The sequence below is a fragment of the Coturnix japonica genome, chromosome 6 (assembly GCF_054131305.1).
Source record: "Coturnix japonica strain WE chromosome 6, WE-NBRP24, whole genome shotgun sequence".
NCBI lineage: Eukaryota > Metazoa > Chordata > Aves > Galliformes > Phasianidae > Coturnix > Coturnix japonica.
This window is the reverse complement of record NC_140668.1, coordinates 29438325-29455190: the sequence shown is the minus strand read 5'-3', so window position 1 is coordinate 29455190 and position 16866 is coordinate 29438325. Positions and strand designations below refer to the sequence as shown.

Below are 16866 nucleotides of genomic sequence, written 5' to 3'. Positions count from 1 at the left end.
ATATATAAATATATAAATGTATTTGGAGGAGAAAAAATAAAAAGAGAAAACCCCATGGAAACAGAGTCTTGGGTGATGGGTAAAGTAAGGGAAACCAATGATTCAACAGGAAGATAATCACCACAGAACATGCAAGATGCTTCAAATTCCTGCACAGGAATACTGAATAGAGCACTGGAGTAGTAAGAATAAGAGATCTGAAATTGGGGAAAAAAAATAATAATAAAAAAAATCACACGCTGCAAAGCATAGTAACGTCCAGATTGAAAGCAGCACTTTTAGTTTAGCTTTGTACAGTGATGCAAAAACATTTAAAAAGTACTAGGGCTGAAGAGATCCCTCAACAAACCTTAATACACAAAGATAACACTGAACCCATGGATCTACACAGATGCTGCCACCACATCCTGCTTCCATTTTCTATATTCCCCTGGCTTCCACATTGCAATCTGCAATATAGTCTCACTGGAAGGAGCTTCATTCAAGGTGGTCAGTGCTTCAATTTGCATTGAGACGACTGGTACAATCTACCACAACTACAGGCACTCACCCACAAACTGACTAACAGGCACTGCAGATGTGGTGGATTGTGGTAGCCCTATGAAGCCATTCACTACAACAAGAGATACTAAGAGACCTCTAAAACTTCCTTTCTGGTGTTGCCACTTTTAATCAACTTCCCTGGGATTTTCCCATTCTACACCTAGAACTGTCGCATCCCGAACACACCTACAAAATTTTGGAACTGATAAGTATGTCATCATTCCAAAACCAGCTCCGTACTTTAAAATGTGCTAAGTAGCCATTATCATCTCTGAAATGAGATAGCCAAGGGGTCTTTAGGAAGTTAAAAAAGAAAAACCAAAGCAAATGAGTAAAAGCATCACTGAGGTATTTCTAGAAAGCTGATAAATATATCTTTAGCTGCCCAACCTGGATAAAATGTGGAAGGGGCCCAACACTGATATGGGGATTGAAGGATTTGTTTTGTTCAGAGAAGAAAATGGAATTTAACGCTCCTATCTACCAGACGATCTGTCACTACAAGAGGAACAGTCAAACTACTGGCTTTGCTGACAAAATGGTCTGTGTATTAGTAGTGAGGAAGTAAAAACTAATATCATGCCAGCAAATGTTCTGACTTGAAATCACCAGTCTCAGAAAAGACCGGAATACTAATTATCCAAAAGAAGAACAGAGATTGTCCTATTAAACACAGAGCCATATACTGAACAAATGTGAACAGAGCTAATTTAGGATTATGCCAAAGGAGACGAGCAAAATCCCTCAGGCACTACCGAAGATTAACGTGGTCAGCAGAGTCAGAAAACGTCCTGAGCTGAAATGAAATGGAAGAGAAGGAGAAATAGATAAGTTATTAAAGAACACTGATGAGGAACTCGTTGTGCTGGGCCATAAGGAAAAACACTGTTAATCTTCACTTGTAATGAGAATGTGTTTAATCACTTATACAGATACATAATCACCACCTATTCCAGAACATTGGCTATGAAAAACATGCTGGAAGGAGGCCAGGTGCTAAAGTTCCTGGAAAGCACTAAATAGCTTTTATTGCACACAAAGTAGAAATATTACAGGACGAAGACAGTAAGTCAGATACCATTTACAAAACTTCCTTTTGAAATTAATTACATAAATGAATTGCAAGGGTTTTACAAAAAATGCCCTAATTTCAATAAGTGTTCAAAAATCATTAATACATAAAGAGATTGACATAGCAACCTCAGCTTACGAAGCTAGGTCTGTGGCATTCCACCATCTACATCACACTGTTGCTTGCTTTGGCTTACTTTCAGCATCTAGGTAGCATATGGTTGATGGGGTTTGCTGTTGTTTTTATTTGTTTTGGTTTTTGAATCTTTGGAATCCCAGAACTGCCTCAATAAAGTGACACTTCTGCTACTCCAAGTAACATCCAAGACTTCAAAGTAAACACATTCAACATTGTTCAGAAAACAAAAAAAAATCCATGGATACGACATTCCTGATGCTAATATTAAACCAGCACAGCACTGTAAATTGACAAAGCCAAATGAGAAGCAAAGCAGCCCTCTCCAAGGCAGCTAGAGGAAAGGCAGAAAGATCTTGCAGTTGACTCTCACAAGACTACAGCACCAGGGTCTTAAAACAGACAAATCTCTGAACAGTTTCACAGTTGAGTTGTGTGCACAAAAATAATGAATATGAGAATGATTCCCTCTGTTATTTAACATCACAGTGACTTTTTCCATACAGAAAGATACCTTTTCTCTCCTTTAGCTAGCACACACACACATACATATAAGCAACGATAAGCAGTTATGTACACTTTATAGCGAAGACTATAGTGAAGGCTATTAAATGAAAACTGTGGTCTCAGTTCGGCAAAATAATATTGCTTTGCTAATTAACAGTACAAAAGGATTAGTGACTTCTGAAAAGAATGATAAGAAATTAAGAACAAGCTGTTGTCATCCTCATATTTAACACTTCATTGCTCTTCACCAAAGATATTTATTTTATCTATATCAATCATTACAAAGCTTAAAAATTGACCTGAGGTTCCTTTTCCAAGGTAGCCTCTAATATAAGCACAACACTTACGTCAGGCTAAATATTTTAAAGCACTTTTCTAACCTCTAAAACTTACGGATAGAGAGCACTTGTCTGTCATTTAATGAGAAGAAATTCTGAGAAATGTCAGGAATGGCTGCATCAGAAGTACAACCAACAAGTTCAAGGAGGTGATGCTGACCCTCTACTCTATTCTCTTGATACCCCACCTGGAGTACCAAGTCCAGTAGTTCTGGAGCCCCCAAAACAAAGAGGACATGGAGCAGTTGGAGCAGGTCCAGAGGAAAGCCATGAATATGAGGATAGATTTAGACCAGATACCAGGAAAAAATTCTATACTGTGTGGGTGGTGAGACACTGGAACAGGTTGCCCAGTGAGCTTGTGGATGCCCCTTCCCTGGAAGCATTCAAGGCTAGGCTAGATGGAGCTTTAAGCAACCTGGTCAAAGTGGGGGAGTCGGAACAAGATGATCTTAAAGGTCCCTTCAAGCCAAGCCATTCTACGATCTTACGATTATCAGATTTTAGAGTACATATTTATTGAGGAGTTGTCAACTTCCATCCATTCATTTTCACTCCAAATTAATGACACATTAAACCTCAATAGTGCCTTGACTGGGATTTCACAAGAACTACGGACTACTTGCAAGTCAACAAGCTGAGTGAAAAGAAAAGAGGACCACAAATAAATACTTTTACTGATACTTCCCAAATCCCAGCAGTTCAGCACCTCAAGCACAGCCCTGGGCTGACTGCTCAGACCTTGTCTGCAGTAACATACAAGGCACTCACTCATGTTATCTCTATTACAGAAACAGGAAAATATCTAGATTATAAAAACATTTTTACAGAACCAAATGTCATTAAGATACATCAAACCCTACCAAATCTGCAGTCCAGGTGTCAGGGCTCTCTGACCTGATACCTTGACCACAGCAGGCAAAACTTTTATGAATCTATGAGGGCTGCTCCTAAAGTAACACCTCCTACCTCACAATAGTGGCCTGTGATGTCAGAGATTGACAAGATGGCAACTGACTTGGAAGCAAGGATGAAGCAAAGCGATGTCATCAAATTCCTCAATGCAGGGGAAAAAAAGGCACCTGTTAACATTTATTGGTGCTTGCTGAATGCTTATAGAGACCAAACAGGGGATGTGATTGCAGTGAGGCAGCAGATTGCATTTCAGCAGTGGTGACACCAACTGTGAGTCTTCTCCACTGGTGTAGCCTGAATGCAGGCTCTTGTTCATTACTGGTGAGAATGTACAGCTAATGGTAGTGATTGTGTTGAAAAATAGTGTTTTGTAGCTGACAATCTGCTCTATCAACAGTGTTATTGTGCTCTTTGCATCTGTTGCAGTTTCTATGGAAATAGGAGGCATTAATTTAGGATCTTCCCACAAAGACCATGAAAGAACTAATGCAAGTTATTTTTCTTTTATGAAGATGAGCTCCACAATACAGTAAGCTATTACATGCTGTGCATAATCAGAAGATACCATTTCCACTGAAGAGATTAATAAGTATATTTTACCCCTATCACTCGCTCCTAAAAATCAAGGCACTCTTCCACTCCAAACAGCAGCATCCTCTTAACATTTTGCCTTTGTATTTTTTATTTGCATGGACTTAACAAACAAACAAACAACACAAGAAAGTCACAAAAAACTATGGCTTCCAACCTCTCAAAACAAAACAAGCCTTTGAGATAATGTATCAGTACACAGGCTAATAAAAGGCAGCAATAGAATGTAAACAGTCTCTTAAACTGCCTGCTAATACAGCATTAAAGTTGCACATTTACAGGAACTAAGGCTATTTACTATTACCCATTAGGCAAGCATGAACCTGACAGAGGAAACATTTATGATTTTCATCAACACAAGAACTATTGATTAGTGATAAAACAATTTATTAATGGGATGCTCAGATCATTCCCAAATATCAGCTCACAGAAGCATGTGTGTTCAAGAGGCTTCCATCAGTGAAGTCTTCCTGTACATCATATGTATTAAAAGGCCCTCCTCAAAACCTTTTCTGAGTAAATGTTCTTTCCTTTCACCAAAAGCCATCACAGATGAAAAAAGTCTGACAAAGACCCCAAGTTCATAAACACAAAATAAATGAATCTCACTGGACTACTCTTGTGCTTCCATTGCAGCTTCCTTTGTATCTGTGGATTCTGAGCATCTATAAACTAGATATTTCAAGGAAAACAAACAAACAAAAAACAACAGAACAAACCCCAAAATCAGCCCACTACCAGCAATCCCTACGTGTTCCTTTTGAAGATCTATATAATGTGTGTTGTTTCATGCCACGATTAAAGGTGGCAGCATCAATAGAACATTACACACTCATTTGCTTTGGCATCCTATCTCCCCAGCTCCCCAACCTACACCCAGGAGCAGTCAGCTCACTTTGGCAATTCAGCAATACCTGGATAGGTTTCTGTAACCCTGAGCCTGCCAACTACAGAACTAGAAAAAAACTGATTGCTTTGATCACAATAGGTACATTTGCATGAGCGAATTTTTGATTGTAGCAACAACAGTTAGGTCAGGATCCACGAAGCAGAGCAAAGTAATGGATTAGTCACCACAGCTTCAATTAATGGTTTTGGTTCCCAGTGGCAAATCAATGTCCATCAACTCTGACTTCCTTGTCAAAAACAGGCAGGCAACAACTCCATCTATAGCACTTAATTTACAGACCTTGTAAAATCTTGGAAGCAAGAATTGACAGAAACATCTGAATTTACCTCAGGAAAACATATAAATTATACTCTACTCCTCAGCTCCATCTTGAAAACCTTTGGCTAGAAAAATAGAATAATTCAGTAGTGCTGAGTGTAGAAATAAGCTGTAGATAATCACCATCTTAAATCATGTTTATGAGCTCTAAAATAAATAAATCACCTTCTTACTTGATTTGGACCAATGTTTAGTGAGCAATTACAGCCCAGTAAAATTAGGATAAACACATCCTAAAAAAGTTCAAATTAAAGAAGTTAGGGACTGGGGCAAGCTCTGCATATGGAATCTTCAGTGATTGTCAGCTGTTTTTAAGAGCTTCTAACAAAAAATCAGCAGAGAGCAATCAACAAAGCACAAACCCACACATCACATTCAATTTTCACACTAAGAAGAACAGAAATACAACAGAGGCTGGAGTAAACTTTAGAGAAAAAAAATATTATACCTTAGATATCGTGTCATATAATGTAATTGAACAACTTGTTCAATGGTAGAAGTACCTGGAGTGAGTCAATGTCTTACCATTGTCATCTTCTTTTTAAACTAAGAAATGTAAAACTCACTATAGGATAAAAAAACAAAATAAATATTCTTTATCTAATCGTATAATCATTTACCTACCATAACTACAGAGTACACTACCAAAAACTCCTGAGCTACACCAGAAAACAAGTCCCCTCTGGTCTGACAGTAAAACAACAGCAAAACTTGTCATGAAAAGGACTGCCTCAAAGCCACAAACTTCAGTTTTAAGAAATCAAAATATCTATAGCACCAAGAAGATCTTGAAACGAGCGAGCATAGCGATAAACTTGGAGCATCAGTTCTGCAACAATGAAAACTGAAATGCAAGGACCACAAAGGAGGGTAATGTGATTTGTTTTTGTTTTGTTGGGCTTTTTTAAGCTCTGCTAGAAACCTTCCAGCCCTAGTCATTTATATCCCATTTTCATAAGTGTAATGTCAGCAGAGTCACTCTGATAGAAAATATGCCATTTTCGCCATACTATTTCTATTTGTGTGAAATCCCTAATGAACTTGATGGGGCAGCTGCCTAACAAAGAAATATGTGAGGAAAAAAAAACAACAAAAATAAAATAAATAATTAAAAAAAAAAAAAAGCTTCTCAGAGAATCCCTGTGGTCAAAACAGTCCTTTTAAGGATTGATTATCTTCCTTTATTTCCATACAACTCTGGTTAGCAGCAACAACGTATCAGCTTTGTTATTCCATCTTTTCTGTTTCAACCTTAAAAACCTCTTGGATCCCTCCCTCAAACAACCTTCCTTTTCCAGCAACACCAGTAGAAAGCCATGCCTTAGGCAGTTGGCACTTCCAGGTTGAAAGTTAACTAGTAGAGAAATAGAAGTGCTGAAGCTGGGAACATGAGTATTATCTACCATTTTATACATACACAGATACTCACAACCATGCATTTCTGCAGCTTTTTGCTAAGGAGAAAATGCACCTCTGAGATCACAGTGAATCCTGCCCAGCTGGTCCTTAGTTCAGGAGCAAGCTTTGGAGATTCATACAACCAACACAGACAGCAGACACCCATATGAGGATGCAACTCCACCAAAATAAAGCACACAGTGCATTTGTACTGTGCGCTCATTCCAGAGTGATTTTTTTTTTTCTTAAATATTTATTTCCAAAGGTTCATATAAGGTAAGATATATTGGCTGACCCAATGCAACAATGGGGATTATCAAAGATCTTTTATTGCTTAGTCCTTCCTTTAGATACATAAACAGCATGGTTAAATTACACAGTAGAAAAGAAAAGATGAAACCCAGTTCTACTTTGGGCTTTGTCTTGCTTAAACTAGGCAACACCACCTTGCTCTAATGACTAAGGAGGCCATCTGATCACCTGCTCTATGCAGCAACAGATAAGGAGACAGCCCAGCAAATACAGTCCTGTATGATGATGTTTGCAGATCTCTTTAAAATCCATACTGTATTTCTTGACTAATCACAGACGTCAAGCATGACGAACAGCAGCTATGTAAGTGCCTAGCTGTGTTTTAACACAGCTTTCCTTCCTGCTATTTACACCTGTTTCCTTTTTCTGTTTTAAGCCCATTAGTGTGGACACAATAAACACTGTGCATTGCAAATAATCTCATTTTACCAGTTCCTCCTAGACATGCCCTGGGCTATTGTCACACTGTGCACTCACTTTTCTTCTGAGCTGTACTAATTCTCTTCTCTTGATAATACAGTGTGACCCATAATTCATTGCCTAGGCGGATTTCATTATTCTGTACCTTTTCAATCAAACTCTGCTCTAACAGAAGCTCATTTCAAGCCTCTTTAACAGCTCTCTACTCCAAGCATTCCAGTGTTAACTATGAAGGCATAATACATCAACTCTGAAAAACCCTTACCTGTGCTAGAAAAGCTCACACAGTATAGACAGGATTCCTGCAGCTCATGGTTGGTCTTATTTTGTTTCTCTGTTACAAGCAATCACTTTCAGCTAGTGAAAACAATCAGCTTCACAACAGTTGAGAAAGAATGCTAACAAGAAACTAATGTGCTACAGAACAGTAACACGACTTTGTGCCCAAGCCCACAAGCTCCACACAACTGTTATAAAGTCAGACTTTGGGCTGCAAGCTCTGTCACAAGTGCTTAGGGAGTAAACAGGAAAATAGGTAGGAACTTCCAGGACAAATCTCATTTGTTGAATGAATATATAAAATAAAAACAACACTCCAAAAAACAAAAACCACAGTGGAACCACACTGACAGATTCACTCACCTGTGTTAGATGGCACATGAAGTTGTACCAGCTCTTGAACATGACTGCATCCCTATACCATAATCAGAAAGCATTTTATCACCAGCACTGATGTGATTAATAAATCAAATCAAGATCAGACCAGATTATCTACATTGTCTCTTCTTATGTTAAATAGAAAAATTCTTTGTCTTTAAAGTCTAGTCAATTTTTCACACTGATTTGAGGCTTCGTGTTTTTGTTTGTTTCTGTTGTTTGTTTTTTAATTGTTCTGTCTGTCCTACAGTAGGAGGGAAGAAGCTGAAAGGGCAACAGCAATACCCCCAGCTTTGTCAGAAGAGATGCTAATGCACATCAGCAGAATTTCCTGAAATACCCACCATGCTTTTCACTGTGTGATCTTACTACGACCCTTGGAGGAATACTGTTGAAATACTTCAATTTTGTATCATAGTAATCACAATACAGTAAAAATGAGAGGCCACAGTCCACAGGACAAAATGCAGAAATAGTCTGAGGAAGGTCTTGATAAATCATCTGCTCCACTCCTTGTGCTATGACAAAAAGTCAAGAACATCCACATCCTGACAGAGGTTTCCCTAATGCCCTTTTCAGAAAATCTCCAAGGACAGGCACATGGCTGTATATGTGCTGCTTCTACTGCTCCAATACTTTTAGAGCAGGAAAAGGTTTTTTAATACCTGCACTGGATCTTCTTTCCTACAATTAAAGCTGATGACTTCTTGTTCTACCCATATAGAATACAAGAAAAAAAATAAAATAATCTCCTTTAAAGCATCTTCCACAGACTAGGTCTCCTTTAGTCTTTTCCTTTTTTCTTAGAGCAAATTAATCTAATTTTTCCAAGCTTCCTTCAAAGGTTAGATTTGCTGAATTTCTCATTTCCTTTTTTTCCCCCCCTTTTCAATTTCTGTTACTACTTTGTGTCTGTTTTAACAGGTGAAGCACAGAACTGCAAGCTGACATTCAAGATGAAGGATCCAAAATCCCAAGAAAAACAGAAAAATATCCTCCTTCATTCTCAATAATCTCCCAAACTAATTATAGCCTTTTTTTTGTACCAACACTACATTGTTGGCACATACTCTGTACATTTGCTTTACAACATGCTACAGCCACCTGTTTTTGCTGACCAACTATCATGCCAAATATTCTCTAACATTTCTTTGTACTTACATATATTGGTTGCTTGATCCCAATTCTTCACCTTAAGATTGATGCAAATTCAGCTTTTATCCTCCAAGATCCTTCTATTCACAACTTATTGCGGTGCCTCTACATTTTTAAGTCTCTTCCCAACTCTATCGCCAAGTCAGCAACATAGCAATCCTAACAGCATGGCAACACTTGGAAGATCCAGGCAAGCAGAGATAAACCCTTGAGATTTTCAGTAATGTATGAGCAATGCTAAAAAAGATTTCTATGCTTTCCATCCCCTTAGACTAAAAAAACCCTTAAGCTTTCCTGCAGAACAACAAAGCAGGTTCTCTAGTTTTATCAGAGGAGCTCACTTTACCCAGTGGCTGTTTCTTGATTAAATAGTGGGACACACACAGCTGGTGTGAGTTAGAGAAAGCCTCCTTAATGCAATGGATGCCACCTGAAAGTCAGCACAGTTCCTGCTTGCCATCACAGCTGTTTGTCTGCTCCTCCCACCCAAAATATAAGAAAATTATATTTAATATCAGAAAAGATCTCTTCATTCTATGAAACTCAGTATTCTGGTGGTGCTTTTTACTCTAAGTTTGTAGTTGCACAGAAGAACTGCTTCTACAACAAAGAAACCTCTACTTAAACATATTGACTTCAACAAGAGCAACATGCACAAGAACAAAGATTGGTTTACAGCACAGACCTCTTCCAAATCATTGTATTAGCATAGTGCACATTGAAAAAGTACACATACCACAAAATTAAAATAAAATAAATATTACGGTCTGTTTAACATCTGATTCTGTTTTACTCCATAATTACAGCAGCCTTCCAGTGTCCCTGTAATGAAGGATACTGCTCTTTGAAATTCTAAAGCATCTTTAAGGCTAATTTAAGGCACTAAAAGCACAGGACTGACAGCCTGGGCTTGGTTTATCAGGTGGAAGAAGGCACTGAAAGCAGATATACCTCATTTGCTTTCCATCAGAGTTAACTCTGGTTTCCAATTTTTCTAGCAGATTCCTGTTCATTCTTGTGGCTTTGTGTGAAGGCAGCCCAGGAGGACAACAATGCTTTCTGCTTTCAGACAGTTCACCTAAAACGTTACTCTCACTTTAGATGTGTTAGGGAAGTGACTTCCTGCTAACTAAGAGCAAACCTATACAAACCTATGGGAAGAGCTGCATGCCCACTGTCTGTTTCCCAGCCATTCACTCCTTCTCAAAAGGTAGTTAAACAGTTCCTTTGCATTAAAAAAGCCCTCTGTACAGAGGGAACACTCAAAGAAAGCCACATGTGTACAGATATTTTGTTAACATTAATTAGTTTCACTCTGAATGTTATAATGTGCATTCACTGCTGACTGGCTAAAGACAGCACTTCAGAAACCAGTACATTTCTTTCCATTCTGTAACTCACAGATGGTGTTGGAGACGACCAGCTCCACCATCCCTTCTTCCTTCCTAACTGGACTAATAGCCAAAAACTGCTCACAGCTGTCAGTGTGGGACAGCTGATTGCACTAGTTGCAAATATAATTAAGACACTGTTTACAGAAGCACTGAATTACAGGAATAATGTTACCTGCACAAGAGCCACAAATTTGTCCGTTTTAAAAGGAACATATTTATTGTACTTCATCTGTTACTCTGATTACCAACCATATGGCTAAAGTTGGAACACACTCAGTTAATGACAGAACTGTAAAGAGATCCATTTTTTACTCTGGACTCTGGATGTATAGCTCATTCTTAAGGATAAAGCCAAGTGTTGTTTCCACATCCAGGCATAATGTCTTTGAAATACCTCTTCAATGGTGACTGCAAACTTTCAGTTATTATCTAGCTCTGTGGATTATACACAAATGGGATGGGATACAGTGCATGTGGTAATCCATACTATCACACTTTACACAAGATGGAATATCCAAGTAAGAGTAAGCACCTGTGCTATACTCATTAAGCAGTTTCACTGCATAAGAAAAACTGAGGTCAGTTCCTCAGGTAAGAAATACATTATTAACAGAGTCATCAAAAACAGCCTTCAGATACTAGAAGAGAGACTGAGTGCACAGCCTGAATTTATTCCTTTATCAGAACAGAAAGATATCCAGAGATTTTCCATTATACACAACATGGAGAATAGTCCTGGCATCGGTAATCATTAGAAGAGGAGCATCTTAAATATTATCTATTCTTTATGTTGGTTGTGTATGACAATAAATGACATTTCACTGAATGACTTTTGTTTCTTTTCAGTGCCTCAGTTTGGACCACTTTAATGCACTATTTTATTTTCTTACATAATTCAATATACTTAAAAAAGCCTCCTAACATTCTAAATGCTTAAAGATGCAGACAGGTTAAAAAAATAATAATTTTAATACATGTGTGCCTGAAAAGGCATTTGCAGTGTTGGCTTAACCAGATTTCAATCTATTCCATTGTTCTGCTGATCTCTTCCTTTCACCTCTTCTTCAACAATATAACATCCAGCTTTTCTTGCATATAATAACGAAACATTAAGACATTGAGATCTGATGTACATCTACTGCCAAGTGCACTATATCAAGAAACAGCTCCTAGTATGTGTTTGATTACTGTAGAAAGCGCACCAGTTCACTTATGAATATTTATGTATTACTGAATAGCTGGACCAGGACAGACAAAGATTTTCATTACAATTTTTTTCCTGCTGCTTTGATACTGCAGCAAAGGACAAGAGGGATGAGCACTGTTCCCACCAGCTGTACAGAACTGGGTATTGTGCAAAACCAGCAACACAAAGGATGTTTTTTAACAATCTTGATACCGACCAACATAAGAAAATCCCACATGAAGGCTAATGACCAGAAGACAAAACCTATTTGTTCAAAATTACTGCAGTAGCATAAACAATATTATAGATGGCAGAAGACAATTTTTTACCTTCTCCAAATAAAAGCCAAGAAAGGCAGAGACAACAGCACTTGAAAGTACTTAAGAACAAACAGATGGCCAATGAAACCGGAACACAAACAAGAGGAAAACACAAGAAGGAAGTTACATCAATAGATCTTCAGTCAGAATACTGCACAAGATGCATTAGACATAAAACAAGCTTCTATTTGGCATAGGGTAAAAGCAGAACAAGCAGAAAAACTCAAGGAGTCTCCCAGTTTGGGGAGAAGGCCATATTTATAGGGCATAACCATGGGAGCAGGACAACGCTGCAACAAGAAAATGACAAAACTGAAAAGAATAAAGTTCTCCTTACCTCAGGATGTGAAAGAGGTCTTCATGGTGTGCAGAACTTGGTTGTTAGGTACATAGATAGAAGTATAAAAATGATCGAAGTTGAAGGAGCAGTAGGAAAAACAGCCCGCTAATCAATTATGCCTGTGCAAAAGATACAGGTGTTAGCAGTTATTCAGTGACGAAGAAGTTCAGCACAGGTGTAAGCAGCTGCACCACACACAGACTCTGACCAGTCAAACAAGCAGCAGTTCTAAGGCCAGTCTATTTCCATTTGCTTTTCTTTTTACAAGCATGCTTACAATTAGATCAATGTAAAACAAAACTGTAAAAAGGTATATATACTTAGGTAAAGAATGAATGAAAAATGAAAAAAAGAAGTGTAGGAATGTTATTATTATCTGAGAACACTTTCAAAGCTGTCAAAACATGCTTTTGACCTATAATGTTTGCTGAGAAACACTTCACAGAACAGCACTGGCTCTCAGTAAACAGGCTTTTTATTGCAGCTATACTGTAGGACAACTAGGGAAGAGAATATGGAAACAACTGGGGGCTCTTAAGGGCACTGCAACTGTTATGTAAAAGGAAAACTGTAAATGGATTTCCTCGCTGCAGTACACTTTTAGTAGCAGAGATGTGTACTAAGGCGGAAAACTATTTGTCTCTGACTGCAAGAGATCTGTATTATTTTTCTCCTCTGTGCCAGGGTGGTGACCTTTTGGATACAGCCTTAAAGAAAGCACTTTCTAGAAATAGACTGCATCAGTCTACAAAAGTCTCAGACTGTGTTACGTATACTACTGATCTCATAAAGTAAAGGAGAATTTGATTACTGTCTAGAAATATGTTCAAATTAATTCACCGGAGGTGTATGCATACAAATGTAAATGCATCTCAACATACACAGTATGTAAACATCTTGAATAAATCTTACCATTTCCATATTTCAGCTTTATTTCTCCACACCTTTGATATATTTGATCTTGTGACCACACCTACAAATAAAGAAAAAAAAGGTTTTTTGCACAAGAATTTACACAAGGTGCCAAACAAAAAAACACTGTCCAAATCTTCACCATCACTCTGACTGACACACCTAGAATTTGCTTCCTTTTGCAGTACTGATTTATTCTGCTAATAATCGTTATAATATAAGTCCTTGTTAGGTCTTGGCAGTGCACATGGTCTATCTTTAGCTCAAGCTATTAAGCCAGCTCTTGGTAGAAAAGGCTCTAAAAACTGGGCCTGTTACTGTAAATGCACTTCAGTGCACAAATAAAATAGAAACTCATATCTGTATAACCACTGTCTTGAGGTTCCCTATGAGCTTCTAAACATCATTGATTAAAACACAAATCTAATATGGTGCAAAAAATAAATATCATCTTAAGTTACAGCCAGTTTACCCGGCGTGCTGCCATCCTGTTAGATACGGCAGGTCAGCAGGATGTGGTGAAGTCATTCTTTTACGGAAGACCTTTAAAACTCTGCTTGCATTGGAAACACAGTAAAATTAACACTTACAGAAATGTGAAATATTACTATTCTGTCAGATCACAGATTTGGAAGTGGAGTGAAGAAACAGCCATATTTTAGTGGTGTATCATAGACAAAGTAAACTTCCTGAAGATTAAACAGCACAACAGCAACTGAACCTGCGTAATCTACATATCTCTGTATGCAAGCAAAGGACATAGAAAGTTTCTTTTGCTCAAGGCACAAGAGTCGACCATCACCTGAAGAAGTAAAGTTGATGCCGTATAATTCAGCTGTAGCAAAAGAAATTCATCTGGGCACCCCCTGCTGACTATTACATACAGTCTGCCCATCAAAGAGCGAGTCTCTGCCAAACAGGGACAAAAACAAACCTCTCACCTTACAGACAGAGCAAATCACCAAAGCAGGTCAATCAAGGTATAATTAGCTCTAATCAGTGCTCCATTATCCTGATAAATGCTTCACCTCCTTCCAAATCAACCTCAAAGAAGATGTGACATTTTTTTTTCCAGGTGGGGTGCAAAAAAAAAAAAAAAACAAAAAAAAACACAACAGAAAAAATATCTTTTATTCTGGTGGCTACAATAGCAAAAAAAAGCCCAACAACTCTCATACTGTAAGGTTTGAGCCAACTGATCATGTGCACATGACTTTAAATGCATTGCTTATGGAAGTGGGCAACAGAAATGCCCACTGAAGGATTTCAGCATTCTCAAAGCAAAGAGAAATGCAACTCGTTTTATTTTCTCCTTCCTGCTTTCTTTCCTTCGCTGCTTGTCACTTTGCTATGTGATCACTTATGATACCAAAATGCAGAGAAAGAACTAAATTCTCAAAGCCAACTGCTAAATTTAGTTACTTCTGCTAATGTGGCACAGTCATTCAGAGCGAACAAAGTTTATGGTGGTGACAGGTAGAAAGAACCACAGCAAAGAGTAGATAAACTAAGCAGCACAGTTCTCCCTCTTGACCTCCTCTCCATAATCAGCTGCATCTACATGGAGGAATTGCCAAACCACCACTATATGAAAAGCTTTCATCTGCTCAGCGGCACAGGCAGACTCCAGCTCTCTCCTGCCAATGAGGGAACAAGAGAAATAGCATAGCTGTACATGCACAGCAACAGCATCTGTCCAAAGCCACTGCAAAAGGGAGAGCAGAGACCTCGGCCAGTTCCCTGCAGGAACTGCTGTTACTCAGGTAAAAGAAGCTTGCCCAGACCAGTGCTGGCTTTAGGATTATAGCTGCATCTGCAGTCAAAGGAAAGAAATCCCGAGGACCTCATGCAGCCGCTCCTCCCCTCTGGCAGTCTGCCCTGCATGGTACCTGCAGCAGCATGGCTGACTGCCTCTGCGGTACTGGTGCTGCTGCAGCAAAGTCCCTCCTCACATCGGTCTCCTTCAGCTCTCTGCTCCAGAGCATTCCCCACTATGGGAAACACTTTACAGTCCCTGAGAGCCATCAGTGTACCCTGGGGACAAGTTCTTTTGCAGCCTTGCATTTACTGCTTCATTCAGCTTTGTTACCTCCAACTTTTCAGCTTCCAACTAGCAGATTTTGAAAATACCCCTATAAAAACCTTAAAGCAAATCACTGTTCCTCAGTATGTTCCCAGGTACAAAAGTGCTTGCTTATTGCATTTTGGGTGATGAAATGCTTTCATCACATTGCTTAACTTCTTAGCTTAACTTTGGGTGTGGAAGAAAGCCAAAGGGGAATCATTAGTCTGTATGCTCATTTGGTATGTTCTCTACTTTCCTGTCCAAGGCTAATGCTACATGATAGAACTCTGCCTGTTCTGTGAAAAAACACAGGAGTCAATTTTCAATCTTGACAGCTGCTAAGATAAACATTTTGAAAATAAGAGATGTTGCTCCTAACTGAGGTATTGTTTTCATATACGAGATATGTGAATTACCCTATTCATCTCAATACAGAGTTAACTCCAGGGACTAATGATGCCTTGCCAGGAGTCAGACTCCAAACGCTTTTAGCACACATGAGCATAGGTGTCCATTCCACTTTCCCACAAAAAATTACTGCAACTGCATGGACAGATTGTCTTACTAATTATAAGAACTGCCACGTGAGCAAAGAATATGAAAGTAGCCTATCACTGCAGTACTCTCTCTGAAATATCTCTTTCCTTGTGAAAGGCTGAGCACCTGTGATACAGCTCAGGGGGATACCGAGCTCCAAGGGGTCCAGTTCAACCCTGTGATGATGGCAGGCACTGTGGGTTTTTTTCCCTTCACAAATCTAGGTGACATTTAGGAGGATGGAATGACAGTTTGAGCCAGCTTCTGCCTCTGCCTATTGACGTGCATTGTCCCCAGGGTCCTAGTTTAACAGGTAGCTCTAACAGAGCTCTCTGTCTTGCCTGACAGTGTTAGAGGCGGGAACCATTCTGTTCCAAACACTGAGGTATCTTTGCAGGGCCAAACTAGACTCCAACCTTTGTTATCAGCAGGAATGCATGTGGACTATATTTGCAGTCTTGCCTGCAGGTCCTAACTAAACGTGTCATTTTGTCTTCTCACAGAAAATAAGTCTGACACACCAACAAGAGCCAGATGCATACAGATCAGCACAGGAAAATACTCCTGCTGTAGATGAATTCCAAGAATGGGTATGTGCAAAAGAAAAAGCAATGACAGGTATCTGATAAAGACAGAAGGAAACAAACATCCGTCAGTTTTCTAATTAGCAGCTAGATGTTACTGTTGTTACAGAGATCTATGGTTGAAATGCCCTTTTATTGGTGTAAGAAATGTATGTGTTTACATTAGAGAAAGCAGTTACATCATGAAAGACTTTGGAAAAATGGGCACTTTTCTCCTGAAAACATCTGCACTGTAAGTAAAAGTATCATATATTTGT

The 16866-nt window shown here is 38.8% G+C and overlaps 1 non-coding gene across 3 annotated transcripts in view; it reads right to left on the bottom strand.

Annotated features, from left to right (window-relative positions):
- LOC107319302 (uncharacterized) overlaps window positions 1-16866 on the bottom strand; it is a 334287-nt gene that overhangs the window by 128177 nt on the left and 189244 nt on the right. For all 3 annotated transcript variants that reach the window (XR_014947523.1, XR_014947522.1, XR_014947524.1), the window contains 2 exons: window positions 13424-13484; window positions 12509-12630 (listed from right to left, as the gene is read on the bottom strand). This is a non-coding gene — a transcript (uncharacterized LOC107319302). The remainder of the gene's footprint in view (window positions 1-12508; window positions 12631-13423; window positions 13485-16866) is intronic.